A 19,799-nucleotide genomic window follows, 5' to 3' on the forward strand; every position below is an offset into this window, starting at 1 on the left:
TGTCTAGTAAGTTGCCGAGACTGAATGGCACGATTAACTATTTGAACTTCTTCTAAAGCTTCTGGGGTTAGTGTACAGGGGGAGAGTAGATCAGGATCTCCTTTTAGTGAATTAAACAAATGTAACTGACAAGTAGGGATGCCTAAGCTGGGATGAATCCAATTATATTATTTGGGTACAGTCCTTTTGAAAATGTCCTTCTTTCCCACATTGTAAACAAGTGGGTGGAGGGCAAAGGACAGCAGCTAATGCTTGAGCTTTATGAGTTTCAGTTCCCACATTTTGACAAGCCTTTATAAATTCTCCAGTAGATTGGGGAGTAGCTCTAACTGCTGCTAGTGCTTGTTTACAGTCCATATTGGCATTTTCATAGGCTAACTGAAGTAAAAGTCCAGAGGCAGCGTCAAGTAGACAATCCAATCAAGGCAAATTGGAATTTGTTGTTCCAGGTTATGAAGAGAGTGCTGAAGACAGCCCTCTTGAAATTCTAATTACCAGACACTGAACCAAGCAGGAGTTACAATAGTCTTAATAAATGATCTCCAGTCCCATGGGCACGTTTGATAGCTACTAGCAATGGCTTCTAAAATTCCCTTAGTAAAAGTTCTTTGAATGCCATTATCTGCGATGCTTTTATGCAATTCTTTGAAGACAGTATAGGGGAGGCCATCATGCTGAGGCTACCCTTGTCTTAGGATTACAGGGAATGCAGTACAGTCTCCCTGTAATGCAGCGGTCATTAAGCACTGTTCAGTTACAAGACATGAGGTAAAAGGTGGAGGAGCATCACTGGAAGAAATGGGGGCAATAGGTGGAGGAGGAGGTGGCCATGATTCATCTGTTTCTGTGGGAGCAGGCTGCTTAACTTCAGCAGGAAGAGCAGAAGGGGAGGAAGACTCGGGCAGTACTGAAGATTCTAGAGGACACAAGGCAGTATGTACTAGGCCCCATGTCATTAGAGTGGAGACTGAAATTTTATTTCCCAATTCATGTTTCTTCTTAAGCAAATAACCAACTTGCTCCCATAATTCACGATCTAAGGTGCCTGGGTCAGGAAACCAAGGACAATAAGCTTGTATAGCTTGGAGAAGTGAAAGTAATTGAGTTTCCTTAACTGAGCAATTGGCAGCTTTTAGAAGCTGTTGCAGGGTTTTAATATAGACAGACTGCTCTTTAGTGAGACCTGAACCTATGATAAAGAAAGAAGAAAAGCTTCTGCTAAGACTAAGCACATCAGCGGCTATTTCAAGAGAACGCTGTCCCTCACCTTGGGATGATTATCTGCCTAGGTGAATATCACTTCCACTGGATGAGCTGGCAGTGACACTTGAATGAGCAGGGTGCAGTGCACCTCACACAGGGCACCACTTGTGGGAGCTGAACCAGCTGGACCCATGGTGATGCAGCAAAATAACTTGAGGTGAAAACACAAGTTGCAAGAGCAAGAACAGCTCAAAGGAAGTGTCCTCTCAAGCCACAGTTTCTCAAGTATTTTTTTTACCAAAAAACAAGAGCAGGGATGTGAAGGAAGGCAGTGCTGCAAGTTTACAAAAAACAACGCCCATTGTGAATGCTAAACTAAGAGCGGTAAGTGCTGGGCGCTGGAACATAGTGAAGCAGGACGTTCCCATCGTTTGTGATGGGAATCAGCAAAGATATGACATTCCTATCATTTGTGATAGGAATCAGGGACAGCAAGCAACACATATTATAAATCTTTTATCCATAGTATTCCCACAGCATTGAGTCTACATTGCCACTTAGCTAATGACAACTGGAGCTAAATTATCACTGTCTATTTAAATAGGGCATTCATGTTTTAGTTAGACAAGTCCCCATCTTTCCTTCACTCATTTAGCTACTTGACTCTTGTAGGCATTTGCATTTATGATTCATAGTTTGGTTGACCTCCAGATGTAGAATTGAGTCCTAGAGAGGGAAAATGACTTACCCAAGATTACACAGAGTGTTGGTAGCTAAACTATGACTATAGCCCAGGTATTTTTGACTCTCAATTTGAGGCTTTTTCTACTACTTGATGTGCTTCTACTTGACTCTTAATTTGAGGTTCTTTTCACTATATGATGTGCATCTTCTATGTCTTTGAATAAGTTATTCCTCTTGCTATCATTGTTCTTGCCTCTTCTTTCAGTCTGTTCATTATTTCCTTCTTGACCTCAAAATTTATTCCCCATACATAGTCTTCCAAACTAATAACACCTGATACTGATAACAAGTTTATTCAGCATCCCCTCATCACTTAATTTGCACTTGCTGATATGCTGCTTTGTAAAGCACCCAGTCATTTCCTCTGTGTATGTTTCGTTTCCTCATCTAGACTAAGATCCTTAAGACTGAGAATAAGGTTGGCTTGAGGCAAGGTTGTGAAGGTGGTGAAACTGATGTTCAGTGGTTGCAGCTTCTTATTTCTCTGCCATTTTGACTACCCAGTACTCACTTTTATGTTCTCTTCTTCCAGGAAATCCTCTGATATCAGTCATTGACTAAGGGTCCATGAACTGATGGCCTGCAAGCTGAATTTGGCTAACAGACCTATTATGTTTGGATGAAACACAGTTTTTAACTGTTTCAGTTTGAATGTATTTTGATTAGACATTCAATTTCTAGTTCATCTCATACCCCTCTCTCTTCTAGATTCCTAGACTTGGCCTGATTTGCACACTTTTGTGGTCTCTCAGCCATTGTTGATATTTAAATTTGTGTTCTCTATTTGTATCTTCCATTTGGAATTCTGCATTATTCCCAAGACCTTTTTTACTTTGCCCTAAATTTGACAACTGAATGCCTATCTCGTACCTGTGCTTGAATCTACTGAATCTTGGGACTCTTCCCAAATTCTCAAGGTCTGGGAGATGCAGGGCAAGATGGTAGCATAGAGAGTTGTGGAATTTAGTTAGTCCTCTATAGCAACTAGTAATTAGCCAGGAGCAGCTAGCAAATAGTCTGGAACAACTGTTGGGGGACATCTGGGACTGTCCACACATCATACACCACATAGAATGAGTGGAATGGCTGATATTGAAAGCTGTAAGTAAAAAACTGCAGAACTGGTGGCCCTTCCCCCACAGCAGGCGCAACTGCAAAACCTTGCCTTGGAAAAAGAAGCAGTCCCTGCTGGGAGCAAACAAATACAGCTCAACCAAGCTCCAATTGGGGTTTTAAATAAGAAATATGGGCTGCTGAATATAAGCTCCCAACACAGACAAGCCCCTAACAAGCAGGAAAGTACCCTGAGGTCACTCCCAGTGGAGAGGAGGTGGGGCTGATCTCCAACAGGTGAAACTGGGGATCCGGGGACTGGCTATGTAAAGGGGCTTTCTCTCTCAGTGGAGAAAGCTTCAGGCATTTTCAGTTCTCAGTACCCTAACCCAGGCAGAGTTGGAGTTAACAGAGTCAGAGAGACAAAGAAGTAATTCATATGCAGAAAATAACTCCCTTGGGGGTGTATCTTCCCTAAGAGGAGGGGAGCAGGAACCAGTGGTAGTGTCTGCCATCCCTTCAGAACTCTGATCCCAGGGCCTGGGGTAAAACAATCAAACCAGAAACAACTTAAGCTTGGCTTCTGATACCCTTGATCTCTGGCCAGGACTGGGTGCACTGTGAATTAAAGGGACCATACCTCTTTATACTAGAGAGGAGTGATGGGCTGACAGGTGCCACCTGCTGGGCAGGTTAGGAAAAGCACAGCATCTAGAGGCCTCATGGGAAAGTCATCAGTCTTCTAGGACACACCCTCAGGGAAACCTGATACTGAATATAGCCCCCCCTTCAAAGACCTGAGCCCATTCTTGTCTGGGAAAATCTGATTGGGTAATCAAGGAAACCAGATGCCTAGACAAAACTACAAATCACAGCAGGAAAAATGAAGATATAGCCCAGTCAAAGGAACAAACTTACACTTAACTGAGATAGAGGTATTGAAATAACTAATTAAAGATTTTCAAATAAATATGCTAAATCGATTCAAAAATCAAATCAAAAAATTGAGGGAAAATATGGCAAAAAATGAAGGACTTAAAGAAAACATCAGGTGAACATAAGGAAGAACTCAAAAGTTTGCAAAAACAACTGGCAGAACCTATGGAAATAAAAGGCATAACACAATAGGTGAAAACACAATGGAGACATACAAGAGTAGATTTCAAGAGGCAGAAGAAAACATTCAGGAACAGGAGAACAAGGCACCTGAAATCCTACACACAGAAGAACAGATAGGGAAAAGAATAGACAAATATGAGCAATGTCTCAGGGAAGTGAACGACAACATGAAGTGCTTGAATGTATGTGTGTCATGGGTGCCCCAGAAGAAAAGAAGGGAAAGAAGGCAGAAGCAATAATGGAGGAAATAATCACTGAAAATTTCCCATCTCTTATGAAAGACATAAAATTACAGATCCAAGATGTGCAGCATACCCCAAACAGAATAAATCTGAATAGACACACAACAAGACATTTAATAATCAGCTTTTCAAATGTCAAAGAGAGAATCCTGAAAGCAGCAAGAGAAAAGCAATCCATCACATACCAGGGAAGCCTGATAAGGCTATGTACAGATTTCTCAGTAGAAACCATGGAGGCAAGAAGGCTGTGGTGTGATATATTTAAGATACTGAAAGAGAAAAACCACCAAACAAGAATTTTATATTTGGCAAAACTGTCCTTTAAATATGGGAGAGAGTTTAAAATATTCTTTGACAAATAGACACTGAGAGAGTTAGGGAACAAGACACCTGCTCTATAGGAAATACTAAAGGGAGCACTATAGACAGATAGGAAAAAAACAGTAGTGAGAGGTTTGGAGCACAATTTTGGGTGATGGTAGCACAAACTCACAGACTGTGAGTATGGTTGAAAGAGGAAGGTTAGGGACATGTGGGACACCAGAAGGAAAGAGGGAAGATAAAGACTAAGACTGTATAACTTAATGAAAACTAGAGTGCTCAACAATTGTGATAAAATGTACAAATATGTTTTTACATGAGGGAGAACAAATGAATGTCAAAATTGCAAGGTGTTAAAAATAGGGTGGTATTGGTGAAAAATAAAATCAAGGCAAACTAGAGTCTATAGTTAACAGAAATATTGTATTATCCTTCCTTTAATGTAACAATGGCAATACACCAAAGCTAAATGCCTATAAGAGGTGGATATAAAGGAATGGTATGGGATTCTTGGCATTGGTGATATTGTCTGACTTTTTTATTGTAGCTTATTTTAATTTTATCTTTACTCTTGTTGCTTTTTAGCTGTCATTTTTCTTTTGTTTTCTTTTTCTTTTGTCTTTCTACCTTTTTTGACTCTTCCTCTTTCTTTGTGGAAGAAATGGAAATGTCCTTATATAGATAGTGGTGGTGGTGGCGAATGCATTACTACATGATTATACAGGGAACCATCAACTGTTTACTTAGGATGGAATGTATGGTGCATGAACAAAACCATCTTAAAATCACTGGTTGATGGATGAAATTTGAGGACATTATATTGAGTGAAATAAGTGAGACACAAAAGACAAATATTGTATGATCTCACTGATATGAACTAAGTATAATATATGCACTCATAGATATGGAATATAGGTCTAGGATATAGAATGAGGCTAAAGAATGGGGAGAGGTAGCTTGATATGTGCAGAATGTTTAACTAGGTTGAATTTAAGCATTTGGAAATGGACAGAGGTGATGGTAGCACGTTATTATGAGAATAACTAACAGTGCTTAATGGCATGTGGATGTGGTAGAAAGGGGAAGCTTAGAATCAGGTATGTTACCAGACATAAAGTTGGAGATTAAAACATGGGAATGTATAACACTGTGAATCTTGTGGTGGACAATGTCTGTGATTAACTGTATAAATATTAGAAATTTCTTTCATGAACCCAAACAAATGTATGACATTATAACTAGAAGTTAATAATAGAGGGGTAAATGGGGGGAAATTACCTGTTGCAAACTATGTACTACAGTTAGTAATATTTTATTATTATTTAATCAACAGCAGTAACAAAAGTACTATACCAATACTATAAGTCAATAATGGAGGGGTGTTAGGGATATGGGAGGATTTGAGTTTTCTTTTTTATTTTTATTTCTTTTCTGGAGTAATGAAAATGTTCTAAAATTGAAAAAAAAAACTAATTGTGGTGATGAATGAACAACTATATAATGGTACCTTGAACAATTGATTGCACAATTTGGATGATTGTATGGTATGTGATTAACCTCAATAAAATTGAACTAAAAAAAAACACAGCCCTTGGGGAAAAGTGGGTGAAGGGTACATAGGGCCTCTATTATTTTTCCAAATTCCTTTGAATCCATAATAATTTCAAAATAAAATACATATATTTTAATAATTGAAAAAAATCTCAAGGTCTTCCAGTATCTTAAATATATCATACCACTCCCTGATACTGTCTACTTGACTGTATTCTGAAAAACATCTGTTCCTTGATTCAATGGACATTTAGGAGCATGTTATTTCTTCCTATTAGACCTTCTCATTTATTCATGATTACCTGTTTTCATGTCAATCAGATATGGTGACTTTCTGCCAGACAGGACTTGCCTCCAATGCCTAAAGCTAGATCTGATCATAGGTACTTATCTCTGCTTAGTTGAGTTCTAATTTCAGGTCCTGTTCCTGCCCAGTTGATCTGAAGTCATTTGTAATTAATTAGGCCACAATCAGGGAGATCTATTGATATTATACTTAATGTGAATCTAAGTTAATGAACTGTCTTTTCCAGGGGCATTTTCATTTTGGCATTTTAGATATCAACCAACATGGGTGGGGGAGGGGTAGCAGTGGAGGGGATGAAGGGGTAACAGACATGAGCAGGAGTTTCCCAAGTTCTCTGAAATCAGTCCCTGCCCAGGATTGTGCTACAACTCAGCTCCTTGGTAAGCATTTAAAAAATGAAATCCCACAAAGTGTTAAGCACAAATGGAGGTTCAGCAAATGCTCTTTCTGGGAAACTGTTCACAATGCAATAAAAGTCACATATTTAAACAAACCAGAAACAGAAAAAACAGTTATTCAAAGCTAAGTTCTTCATGAAAAGACTCAAATTGGTTATATCAATACAGGAAATAAATGAGAAGTTATAAAACTCTTGACAGTTTTTGATGTGCAGTCTTGACTAAAAACTTAAAAAAAAGATGAATTAATCAAAGAAAACACATAGTAAAAAATCGGTTTTTATTTCTTCTAATTGATTAAATCTTCACTCTCACATTTTCTGTTTTGTTTTATCATCAACTGTTGACAGTGTTTTTGTTAAATGAAAGTTAGGATGGATTACTTTTTAAGTTTTTGAATAGTAAATAAAGTGACTAGTATTGCTTCTAATTTTCACATATGGAAATGACAGCTAAATTATTTGTCCAAAGTTCCCAGAAGAATAGCCCTCAGAACAAGAAATGTTTTATTCACTGTTACATGAGTAGATCCTAGTCCTCAAATAGTTACCTACTACAGATATCCCCAATCTATTTATTAAAAATCCTATTGAAATTCAGTGATAAGCACCAATATTTTTTTCATAGTTGTATTATTGTACATTGAAAATATAGAGACAGTTCCTTGGAAACCAATAGCTACAAAAGTAAGAGAATTACACTAAAACATAGAATTTTATATAAAATAAATCATTTAAGCACCATCAAAATTAGCAGCAAAACTAATCTATCAAATGGATTCTGGAAAGATGGCAGAGTGGGCAGATCCAGGAATCAATTTTCCACAAGAACAACTGTTTAACAGGCAGGATCTGTCTGAATCAACTATTTTGAAACTCCAAAGTCCAGTAGAACACTTTGAAGAAACCAGGGAAGAGTGGGAAGAAGAGACTGGTAAATTATAGTAAATACCAATAAATTGCTTTCTCTGCAACATGATTACCATCACCCATCCCCCAATCTCACAGCATCCAGCTGTGGTGTCCAGGCCCTGATGTAGCTTGCTAGAGCCAGAGAGGTACATAAAAACCTATTTTCCCAAAATCTGTGGGGGAACCAGTGCAGTCTTCTGATTCTTCCTGCTTTGGATTAGCTACTTCAGATCATGGTGACTCAGCTCTGAGTGTGACCATCCTTCCATCTAACCCTAAAAAAAGCCAGAGGGGGAGACTTAAAAATAGCATGCTTTCTCATAGCTATAGAAAAAGTTGAAGGGCTACATTTGCTGAGCAGGAACCAGTCAAGAAAGTACAGCTTTGGGGAGTCACAGAAGAAGATCCTGAAGGCCTCCCTGACCCCTCCTTCATCCCCTACACAGGGCAGTTAGTAGCTGGTCAGCACTCCCTTTGTGGATTGCTGGCCTTGTTCTGTCTGGGAAAGACTGCCTTGGAAACATCTTTCTTTCATGCCCCCTACCCAGAATTTGCCCAAAAGGCAAAAGCAGCTTGGGACAAGAGCAGTATAAGAAAAAATTGGATCAAGAAGCCTGGTGCAAATGCTTACCTACTTTAAATCGTGTTGTGGAACAGGGAGAGGACAAAGTCTGTTTCCTGGGAAAGAAAGGGGGCATTCAAACTACTCTAAGCACATGAGCTCCTAAGACCCCTACCAAGCACAAGCCTAGGAAAAGACATATGCCCAGGAAAGCCAGAGAAGACCCTGCACTTTTGTATTTGCCTTGGGCTGAACTTTCTGGTAGATCTAAACACTGAAGGAGAGAACAAGCCAACACAGAGCCAATTTGCAAAAGCAATGAGTGATGTTTTTTGCTTAGGTTTATTTGTTTTGTTAGCTCCTGAATCTCAAGAAAATTTCTTGTCATATAACTAGCTGGATACAAACTTAAAAAAATAGATATCTCAAGGAATGCATCCCAGAGTTAAAATTTTAAAATATTAAAATGTACAGTGTGAAACAAAAGATTAAAAAACAAACAAAAAAAAAAAAAAAACAAGAAATCATGGCCTATCCAAAGGAAGAAGATAAAAATCCAGAAAACATCAATGAAGAATATGGGACTGTGGACATATAAAAGACTTAAAAAAAATTAACAGCACTGAAATATACATCTGAATGCAGTTAAAATGGATAATGTTAGGTTGTAAATATAGTAAAAGAACAAACTGAAAAAAATAATTTTGGGAACTGCACACAAAGTGTGAACTCTAAGATAAATAATGGATTAGTATTGCTAGTACAATTATTAAAACATGCTTTCGTGAACTGTAACAAATGTTCCTGAACAATGCAAGAAGTTAATAAAAAGGTGGTATATGGGAATACTATGTTTGATGCCTGATTGCTCTGTAAACCCACAACTTCTTTAATAAAGAAAAAAAGAATTTAAAAATGCTCCAGAAGATGAAGGAAAATACAGAAATACTGGAGTTGAAGACCACAATAATTGAAATGAAAAGTTCCCAGGATGATTTCAAAAGCAGATTGGAGAAGAGGGTGGGGAAATTTGGTGGAGTTGTGAGGTATGAGTTTTAGTTACTCCTCCAGGGCAGGTGGTAGAAAGCCAGGAACTGTGTGGACCAGACATCACAGAGAAATTTGATTGGGCATACTTCATAAGCACCAACAAACATGTGGAACAGCTGAGATCAGTGACATCTGTAAGTTCTTGCTGCCAGGGTACCCACGCCCCTCCCTGCCAGGCACAGTCCTATGGCAGGAGGGGCTGTTGGTGCTGGGAACCAGGAGGGAGAACTACAGTTGAGGCTCTGATTGAAAACTCAGACTGCTGATCAAAAACTACAAACATAGATAGACTGAGACCAGACACCAGAGAATCTGGGAGCAGTTAGCCATGTGAAGAGGAGACAGGGCTAGCAAAAACAGCAAAAAAAAAATAGACTTTTTGGATTTCTGGTGAACATAATATGGAGAAGGGAAGGACTCAAAGAGAAACAGGCACATATGCAAATCCAGAGGGTGAGGACCCTTGTCTGAAGAGCCAGGTTCTCTGCTTTATTGATTGTTCCTTAATGGCCCTCAACATCTTGTCTCTTAGCATTTCAATAGCCCATTAGATATGCAAAGAATATAAATAGTACATACTGGGCTCTTCTTTTCCTTTTTTTTAAATCTTTTCCTCTTTTTCTAAAACAATTATTCTAAGAAGACCATTACAGAAAGACTCAGAGACTTGCAATTTGGGCCCAGGAAAGAGCAGAGGTAAGATAGCTCTGAGAGACAAAGCAATAAGCCTAGTGGTGGAGAACATTCAATAAGCACCATAACTTCCAAAGAAAAGGGGGCATGGCCAAGCTCCAGTGACAGCCCTTCTTCTGGGAACTCAGACCTCAGGGGCTGGAATTCAGAAACAAGCTTTAGTCAGCCACACCACCAACAGGGTCAGGGTCACCAGGAGAACTAAAGACTCCATAATGCCTTACACTGGTGGGGTAACTGTGGGCTGGCAAGTGCCACCACCTGGACAGCATAGGAGAAGCATAGACTCTAAAGGCCTCAGAGGAGTGTCTCATACTCCAGGAAATTCCAAAACCTCCTCCTGAGACTGGGGCCTCTCTGGAATGGGAAAACCTAACCGGGGTTGACCATATCGGAGGAGACCATCACACATAAAGGCTACATAGAGGCAGGGCAAGAAACAGAAAAACAAGAGGTGAAAAACTCTGATCAACTAAACAGAATCTAAGTTAAATGTCTAGAAAAGGTGGAAATGAACACCAAGGGTTAGAGAACAAAGACAAACAACAAGAAAACACTAGATAAAAGAGTGAAAACAAGATCCAGAATAAACTAATCAATAAAGTCAGATGCCTAGACAGCTTAAGATAATGAGCCATACTAGGAAACATGAAAATATGGACAAGCCAAAGGAATGAACTAATAGTTCAACCAAGGCACAGGAGTTGAAGAAATTATTGCTAAAGCAATTAAATGAACTGAAGGATGAACTAATTGGAGATGTTCAAACAAAGTTAAATCAATTCAAAAATTAAGTCATTAAACTTAGGGAAGACATAGAAAAAGAGATGAAGGATATAATGAGGACACTGGATGACCATAAGGAAGAATTCATAAACTTGAAAAAGCAAATGGCAGAACTTATGGGCATGAAGGGCATACTGGAGTAGATGAAAAGGACAATGGAGGGATACAACAGTAGATTTGAACAGGTAGAAGAAAGAATCAGTGAACTGGAAGACCAGACATTTGAATTTACACACACAAAAGAAAAGATGGTGAAAAGAATGGAGATATATGAGCAGGGTCTTGGGGAGCTGAGTGACAACAAGAAACACACAAATATATGTGCTATGGGTGTCCCAGAGGGAGAAGAGAGGGGAAAAGGGGCAGAAAGAATAATAGAAAAAATAATCACTGAAAATTTCCCTAATCTTATGAAAGACAGAATATTAGAGATTCAAGAAGTACAGTGCACCCCAAACAGAATAGAACCCAATAGACCTACTCCAAGACACTTACTGATCAGATTGTCCAATGTCAAAGGAAAGAGAGAATTCTGAAAGCAGCAAGAGAAAAGCAATCCATCACTAACAAGGGAAGTTTCATAAGACTATGTACAGATTTCTCCACAGAAACCACAGAGGCGAGAAGACAGTGGTATGATATATTTAAGATACGGAAAGTGAAGAACTGTCAACAAAGAATTCTATATAAAGCAAAACTGTCCTGCAAAAATGAGGGAGAAAATAAAATATTTCCAGACAAACAGAAACTGAGAGAGATCATGAATAAGGGACTGGTGCTACAAGAAATACTAAAGTGAGTGCTACAGGCTGAGAGGAAAAGACAGGAGAAGAGGTTTGGAAAAGAGTGTAGATATGAAGATTATCGGGAAGGGTAAAATGGGAGAGAGGAAAAAATAAGATGTGACATATAAAATCCAAAAGACAAAATGACATGCACTTATAGTAATAACACTAAATGTTAATGGATTAAACTCCCCAATAAAAAGAAACAGACTGGCAGAATGGATTTAAAAAAAAAACAGGACCCATCTATACGCTATCTACAGTAAACTCACCTTAGATACAAGGACAAAAATAGCCTGAAAATGAAAGTTTGGAGAAAGATATTTCATGCAAATAGCAACCAGAAAAAAGTAAGAGCAGCTATATTAATATCAGACAAATTAGACTTCAAAAGTAAAACAACTAAAAGAGACAAAGAAGGACACTATATATTAATAAAATGGTCAATTCATCAAGAAAACATAAAAATCATAAATATTTATGCACCAAGCCAGAGTGCCCCAAAATTCATGAGGCAAACACTGAGAACACTGAAAGGAGAAGTAGATAACTCCACAATAATAGTTGGAGATTTCAGTGCACTGTTGTCATTAATGGATAGAATATTTAGACAGAAGATCAACAAGGAAACAGAGATGTTGAATTGTATGATAAATGAACTAGACTTAACAGATATTTATAAAACACTACACACCACAACAGCAGGATACAAATTTTTCTCAAGTGCTCATGGAACATTCTCTAGGATAGACAACATGCTGGGTCACAAAGCAAGTCTAAACAAATTGAAAAATATTGATATTATAAAAAAACACTATCTCAGATCATAATGGAATGAAGTTGGAACTAAATAACAGGGAGAAGATTGTAAAATTCACAAATATATGGAGACTAAACAACACACTCTTAGAAAACCAGTAGGTAAAGGAAGAAATTACAAGAGAAATAAGTAAATACCTTGAGGCAAATGACAATGAAAACACAACATTTCAAAACTTATGGGGTGCAGCAAAGGTGTTGCTGAGAGGGAAATTTATTGCCCTAAATGCCTATATTAAAAGAGAAGAAGAGCAAAAACTTTAGGAATTAACTGTCCACCAGGAAGAACTAGGGAAAGAACAGCAAATAAACCCCAAAGTAAACAGAAGGAAAGAAATAACAAAGTTTAGAGCAGAAATAAATGAAACTGAGAACAGGGAAACAATAGAGGGAGTCAACAAACCAGAAACTGGTTCTTTGAGAAAATCAACAAAATTGATGGACCCCTAGCCAGGCTAATAAAAAACAAGAGAGAGGATGCAAATAAATGCAATCAGAAATGGGAAAAGAAACATAATTATTGACCCTGCAGAAATAAAGGAGATAATGAGAACATACTATGGGAAACTATATGCTAATAAACTGGACAACTTATATGAAATGGACCTCTTCCTAGAAAAGCGTAAACAACCAACACTGACATGAGAAGAAATAGATAACCTCAACAAACCAATCACAAGCAAAGAGACTGAGTCAGTCATTAAAAGCTCCAAAAAAATAAAAGCCCAGGACCAGATGGCTTCACATGTGAATTCTACCAAGCATTCAAGAAAGAATTAATAGCAACCCTGCCCAAACTCTTCAAAACCATTGAAGAGGTGGGAAAGGTACCAAAATATTTCTATGAAGAAAACATCACCCTAATACCAAAATCAGGTGAAGTTACTTCAAAAAAAGAAAATCATAGACCAATCTCTTTAATGAATATAGATGCAAAAATCCTCAACAAAATACAAATACAATCCAGCAGCACATTAAAAGAATTATACACCACAACCAGGTTGGATTTATTCCAGGTATGCAAGGCTGGTTCAACATAAGAAAATCAATTAATATAATATACCACATCAATCAATCAAAGCAAAAGAACCACATGATCATTTCAATCATTGCAGACAAGGCATTTGACAAAATTAAGCATCCTTTCTTGATGAAAACACTTCAAAGAATATGAATAGAAGGGAACTTTCTCAATATGATAAAGGCAATATATAAAATACCCACAGATAACATTGTACTCAATGGGGAGAGATTGAAAGCTTTCCCTCTAAGATCAGGAACAAGACAGGGATGCCCACTGTCACCATTGTTATTCCACATTGTGCTGGAAGTTCTAGCTAGAGCAATTAGGCAAGAAAAAGAAACAAAGATGCATCCAAATTGTAGAGGAAGAAGTAAAACTTTCACTGTTTGCAGATGACATGCTTCTATATGTAGAAAATTCAGAAAAGTAAAACTTTCACTGTTTGCAGATGACATGCTTCTATATGTAGAAAATTCAGAAAACTCTACAGCAAAGCTATTAGAGCTAATCAATGTATAGAGCAAAGTGGCAGGCTACAAGATCAACATGCAAAAATCTGTAGTGTTCTTATTCAGAATAATGTGCAACAAGAGGAAAAATTTTTAAATAATCCATTTACAACAGCAACCAAAAGAGTCAAGTATTTAGAATAAACCTAATGAAGGCCACAAAAGACAAACTACAAGAAACTGCTAAAAGGAATCAAACAGGATGTAAAAAAATTGAAGAAAATACCATGCTCATGGATTGGAAGACAAAATATAATTAAGACATCAACTCTACCTAAACTGATTTATAGATTCAATGCAATACTAATTAAAATCTCAACAACTTACTTTCCATAAATAGAAAAACCAATAACCAAATTTATTTGGAAGGGCAAGGTGCCCTGAATAGCCAAGAATATCTTGAGAAAGAGGAACAAAGTGGGCAGTCTGACACAACCTGACTTTGAAGCATATTACAAAGTTACAGTTCTCAAAACAGCATCATACTGGCATAAGGAGAGAGATACCAATGTTCAGAAATAGGCTCTTGCATCTATGGGCAATGTGTCTTTGATAAGGCAATAAAGCCCTAGCTACTGGGACAGAGCAACCTCTTCAACAAATGTTTTGAGAACTGGATATCCATTTCAAAAAGAAAGAAATAGGACTCCTACCACACACCCTATAAAAAAACTAACTCCATGAGGATCAAAGACTTAAACATTAGTGCTAAGACCATAAGAGTGTTAGAAGAAACATAGGGCAGTATCTTAAAGATCTTGTATTAGGAGGTGGTTTCCTAGACCTTACACCCAAAGTGCAAGAAACCAAAGAACAAACAGACAAATGGGAGCTCCTCAAAATCAAACACTTTTGTACACCAAAGGACTTTGTTAAAAAAAAAAACTGGAAAGGCAGCCTACACAATGGGAGACCATATTTGGAAACCACATATCAGATAAGGGTTTAATATCCTGAATATATAAAGCAACCCTAAAACTCAATAACAAAAAGACAAACAACCCAATTTAAAAATGGGCAAAAGACATGGACAGACACTGTATTAGTTCAGGTTCTCTAGGGAAAAGAATCAGTGAGAGATATCTATAAAAATAAGATTTATAAAAGTGTCTCACACAACTGTGGGTATGCATAAGTCCAAATTCCATAGGACAGGGAGCAAACTGGCAACTCCAATGAAGATGTTTAATGAATTCCTCAGGAAACAAACTGGCAACTTCAATGAATGTGTTTGATGAACTGATGAACTCCTCAGGAAACAAACTGGCAACTTTGGCAAACTCCTCAGGAAACACTTTGCTGGCTAGCCAAAGAAGAAAAGGTCCTCTATCTCTCTCACTTAAAAGTCTTCAACTGTTTGGATTAAATCCAGCTGACAGCATTCTCTCATTGTTGAAGACACACCCTTCATTGACATCATCAGTCACAGCTTCAGTCAACTGATGATTTAAGAAACCAGCATTCTGGTTTATCAAGCAGCCACAAACGTCCTCACAGCAACTGTTAGACCAGTGCTTGCATGACCAAACACCTGGGTACCATCACCTGTCCAAGTTGACACATGAACCTAACCATCACAGTCCACCCCTTGTCAACTTGGCAGTTATACACATCACCTAAAATCATACTTTATCCCTAAGTAGAGAAAAATAACAGATATATTTTGCATAATAATACTCCACTGTCCAGCATACAACCAGAAATGCACCTAATCTCTCCAGAATAGGGTGCAAGTCCTTGGGTGACATTAATGCTTAAAATTGATTTCCTTTAACTAAAACACTGCAAAATGAACAATAGAGCTTATGTCATATGATAAGGGGATAAGACAGAGAAGAAAGGAAAGATATTTGCTTTACAGACAAATACAAACATACTCATAACAAAACAGGGAGGAAATATTCATACCATCGTAGTCCTCATTTCTGTAACTGGTCACATGACCATAGTTCATATTTATCAATACCTTCTTCCACTATCCATTCCGTGTTCCCTTTACCCTCAGCAAGCACTTCAGCTGGCCATGGTTCTTTGCCTGGTGGGGTGACCCAAACCTTCATTCCTGAAGTTTCTTGGCTATTTGTAGCCTTGCCTGGATTGCATTGATGCAGTTATCTATTGACTTTACTCCCTGGGCATGGTAGTACTAAGAGATGCCCTAGGAGTTCTTCTGTATTCCAGGAAAATTCTTCTATACCCTCACTGTGTAGTTGCCATGCTATTTCCCCCTTGATATTCTGGATCAATCACCTCAGCCAGTACAGTAGTACCCTTCATTGCCTGTTGATTCAGAGGCATAAGAAGACCAAAGTGGCCAGGTGGCAGTCTTAACTTCCAGTTCAATGGCATTATTTTTGTGTTACCTGGTGGAAGCATTCCTCCTTTTAGAATGAAGACTTGCAGACCAGCAGAGCTTAAGATTTTAGGGATAGGAAACAAATTTTCCTAGTGGACCACTAGGAGTGATAGTGAGTGGTGTCACACCTGTTTCCACCCCTTAGTTCCTGGACCCATGAATCCTGGCTATGGGAGAAACAGCACCATAGAGTGGATGCTAATTCAGAGCATACACAGCCTCCTGGAGAACACTTCCCCAGCCCTGCAAGGTATTGGCACCTACTTGGTGCCATAATTGAGTCTTCAACAGGCCATTCCACTGTTCTATAAACCCAGCTGCCTCTGGATGATGGGGAACATGGTAAGACCAGAGAATTCCATGAGCATGTGCCCATTCCCTCACTTCATTTGCTGTGAAGTGTGTTCATTGGTCAGAAGCAATGTTGTGTGGAATACCACAATGGTGGATAAGCATTCTGTAAGTCCACAGATTGTAGTTTCGGCAGAAGAATTTCATGCAAGGAAGGCAAACCCATATCCAGAGTATGTGTCTATTCCAGTAAGAAAAAATTGCTGCCTCTTCCATGATGGAAGTGGTCCAATGTAATCAGCCTGCCACTAGAGAGCAGGCTGAACACCTCAAGGAATGGTGCCATATTTGGGAATGAGTGTGGGTCTCTGCTGCTGGCAGATACAGCACTCAGCAGTGGCTGTGACCAGGTCAGCTTCAGTGAGTGGAAGTCCATGTTGCTGAGCCCATGCATAACCTCCACCCCTACTACCATGATCACTTTGTTCATGAGCCCACTGGGCAAAGACAGGAGTTGCTGGGGAAAGAGGCTGATTGCTATCCACCAAACAGGTCACTTTATCCATTTGGTTATTAAAATATTCATCTGCTGAAATCACCCTCTGGTGAGCATTCACATGGAATGCAAATGTCTTCATGTTTTTTGCCTACTCAGAAAGGTCTATCCACATACCCCTTCCCCAGACTTCTTTGTCTCCAATCTTCCAATCATGTTCCTTCCAAGATCCTGACCATCCAGCCAAACCTTTAGCAACAGCCCATGTATCAGTATACAAATGCACCTTGGGCCAGTTCGCCTTCCAAGCAAAGTGAACAACCAGGTGCACTGCTCAAAGTTCTGCTCACTAGGAGGATTTCCCCTCACCACTGTCCTTCAAGAACATCCCAGAATGGGGCTGCAGTGCTGCAGCTCTCCACTTTTGGGTGGTGCCTGCATATCATGCAGAACCATCTGTAAACCAGGCCTGAGTTTTCTCTTCCTCAGTCAACTGACTGTAAGGAACTCCCCAAGGTGCCATAGCTCTGGGCTGGGAAAGAGATGGTAAGATGGAAGGAGCAGGAGCCATGGGCATTTGGGCCACTTCCTCGTGTAACTTATTTGTGCCTTCAGGATCTGCTTGATCTCTATCTCATATATACCATTTCCAATTTTTGATGGAGTGTTGCTGTGCACACCCAACTTTATGGCTTGGCTGGTCAGACAACACCCAGCTCATGATAGGAAACTCTGGTCCCATGATAACTTGGTGGCCCATGGTTAAGCATTCTGTCTCTACTAAGGCCCAGTAGCAGGCCAACAGCTGTTTCTCAAATGAAGAGTATTTATCTGCAGAGGATGGTAAAGCTTTACTCTAAAATCCTAAGGGCCTGCCTTGTGATTCTCCTTTAGGAGCCTGCCAAAGGCTCCAAACAGCATCTCTATTTGCCACTGACACTTCCAGCACCGTTGGATCAGCTAGATCATATGGTCCAACTGGCAGAGCAGCTTGCACAACAGCCTGGACCTGTCACAGAGCCTCATCTTGTTCCAGTCCCCACTCAAAAGTAGAAGCTTTTCTGGTCACTCAGTAAATGGGCCAGAGTAGCACACTCAAATGAGGAACATGTCTCCAAAATCCAAAGAGGCCAATTAAACATTGTGCCTCTTTCTTGGCTGTTGGAAGGTCCAGATGCAAAAGCTTACCCTTCACCTTAGAAAGGATATCTTGACAGGGCCCACACCACTGGACACATATAAATTTTACTGAAGTTGAAGTCCCCTGTATTTTTGTTGGATTTATTTCCCATCCTCTGCTATGCAAATACCTTACCAACAAATCTAGAGTAGTTGTTACTTCTTGCGCAGTAGGTCCAATCAACATATTATCAATATAATGGACCAGTGTAATGTCTTGTGGGAGGGAGAAACAATCAGGATCCCTGTGGACAATATTGACATAGGGCTAGAGAGTTGTTATAACCCTGAGTTAGCACAGTGAATGTAAACTACTGGCCTTGCCATCTGAATGCAAACTGCTTCTGTGGTCCTTAATGACAGCTATTAAGAAAAAGCATCTGCCAGATCAATAGCTGCATAACAGGCACCAGGGAATGTGTTGATTTGCTCAAGCAATGATACCACATCTGGAACAGCAGCTGCAATCGGAGCCACCACCTGGTTAAGCTTACTATAATCCACTGTCACCCTCCAAGATGATGACATCTGTTTTTTGCCCAGGTCAAATAGGAGAGTTGAATGGTGATGTGGTGAGAATCACCACCCCTGCATCCTTCAAGTACTTAAGAGTGGCATTAATCTCTGCAATCCCTCCAGGAATCCAGTATTGCTTCTGGTTTACTATTTTGCTAGGCAAGGGTCATTCTAGTGGCTTCCACTTGGCCTTTCTCACCATAATAGCCCTCAATCCATGAGTCAGGGGACCAATGTGAGGATTCCTCACAGTTGCTGAATATGTCTATTCTAATTATGCATTCTGGCACTGGGAACATAACCACAGAATGGGTCTGGGGACCGACCGGATCCACTGTGAGATGGCCTAAGCTAAAACTCCATTGATCACCTGGACTCCATAAGCCCCAACTCTGACTAGTGGACCAGAATAGTGTTTTGGATCTCCTGGAATTAATGTCACTTCTGAACCACTGTCTAATAATCCCCCAAATATATGATCATTTCCTTTTCCCCAATGCACAATTACCCCAGTAAAAGGCCATAGGTCCCCCTGAAGAAGGCTGGGAGGAATATTAAAAATATAAATTTTTGGCAGTGTAACGGTCCTTCCTCAAGGGTACCCAGCCTTCCCCTCATTCAAGGGGCTCTGGATCTGTAAACATTTCAAGTCTGGGAATTGATTAAGGGGCCATGACTCTCTGTATTTGTAATTCAATGTAGACTTTTGTTTACTTGACCTAGAATTCTTCTGCTTATATAGTTCAAACAAGAATTTAGTTGATTGCCCATCTATTTTACTACTTGGTACTCCATGGTTCACTAGCCAATGCCATAAGTCCATGTGAGTCAGATTATTTTGATTGATGCTTTGAGCCTGTTTTCCATTATGGTAGCCACACCCA

General features: G+C 39.3%; 1 pseudogene; it reads right to left on the reverse strand.

Annotated features, from left to right (window-relative positions):
• Window positions 1-1,285: 1,285 nt before the first annotated feature.
• LOC119522247 overlaps window positions 1,286-19,799 on the reverse strand; it is a 42,381-nt pseudogene continuing 23,867 nt past the window's right edge.

This window comes from Choloepus didactylus, chromosome X, assembly GCF_015220235.1.
Source record: "Choloepus didactylus isolate mChoDid1 chromosome X, mChoDid1.pri, whole genome shotgun sequence".
Lineage (NCBI taxonomy): Eukaryota > Metazoa > Chordata > Mammalia > Pilosa > Megalonychidae > Choloepus > Choloepus didactylus.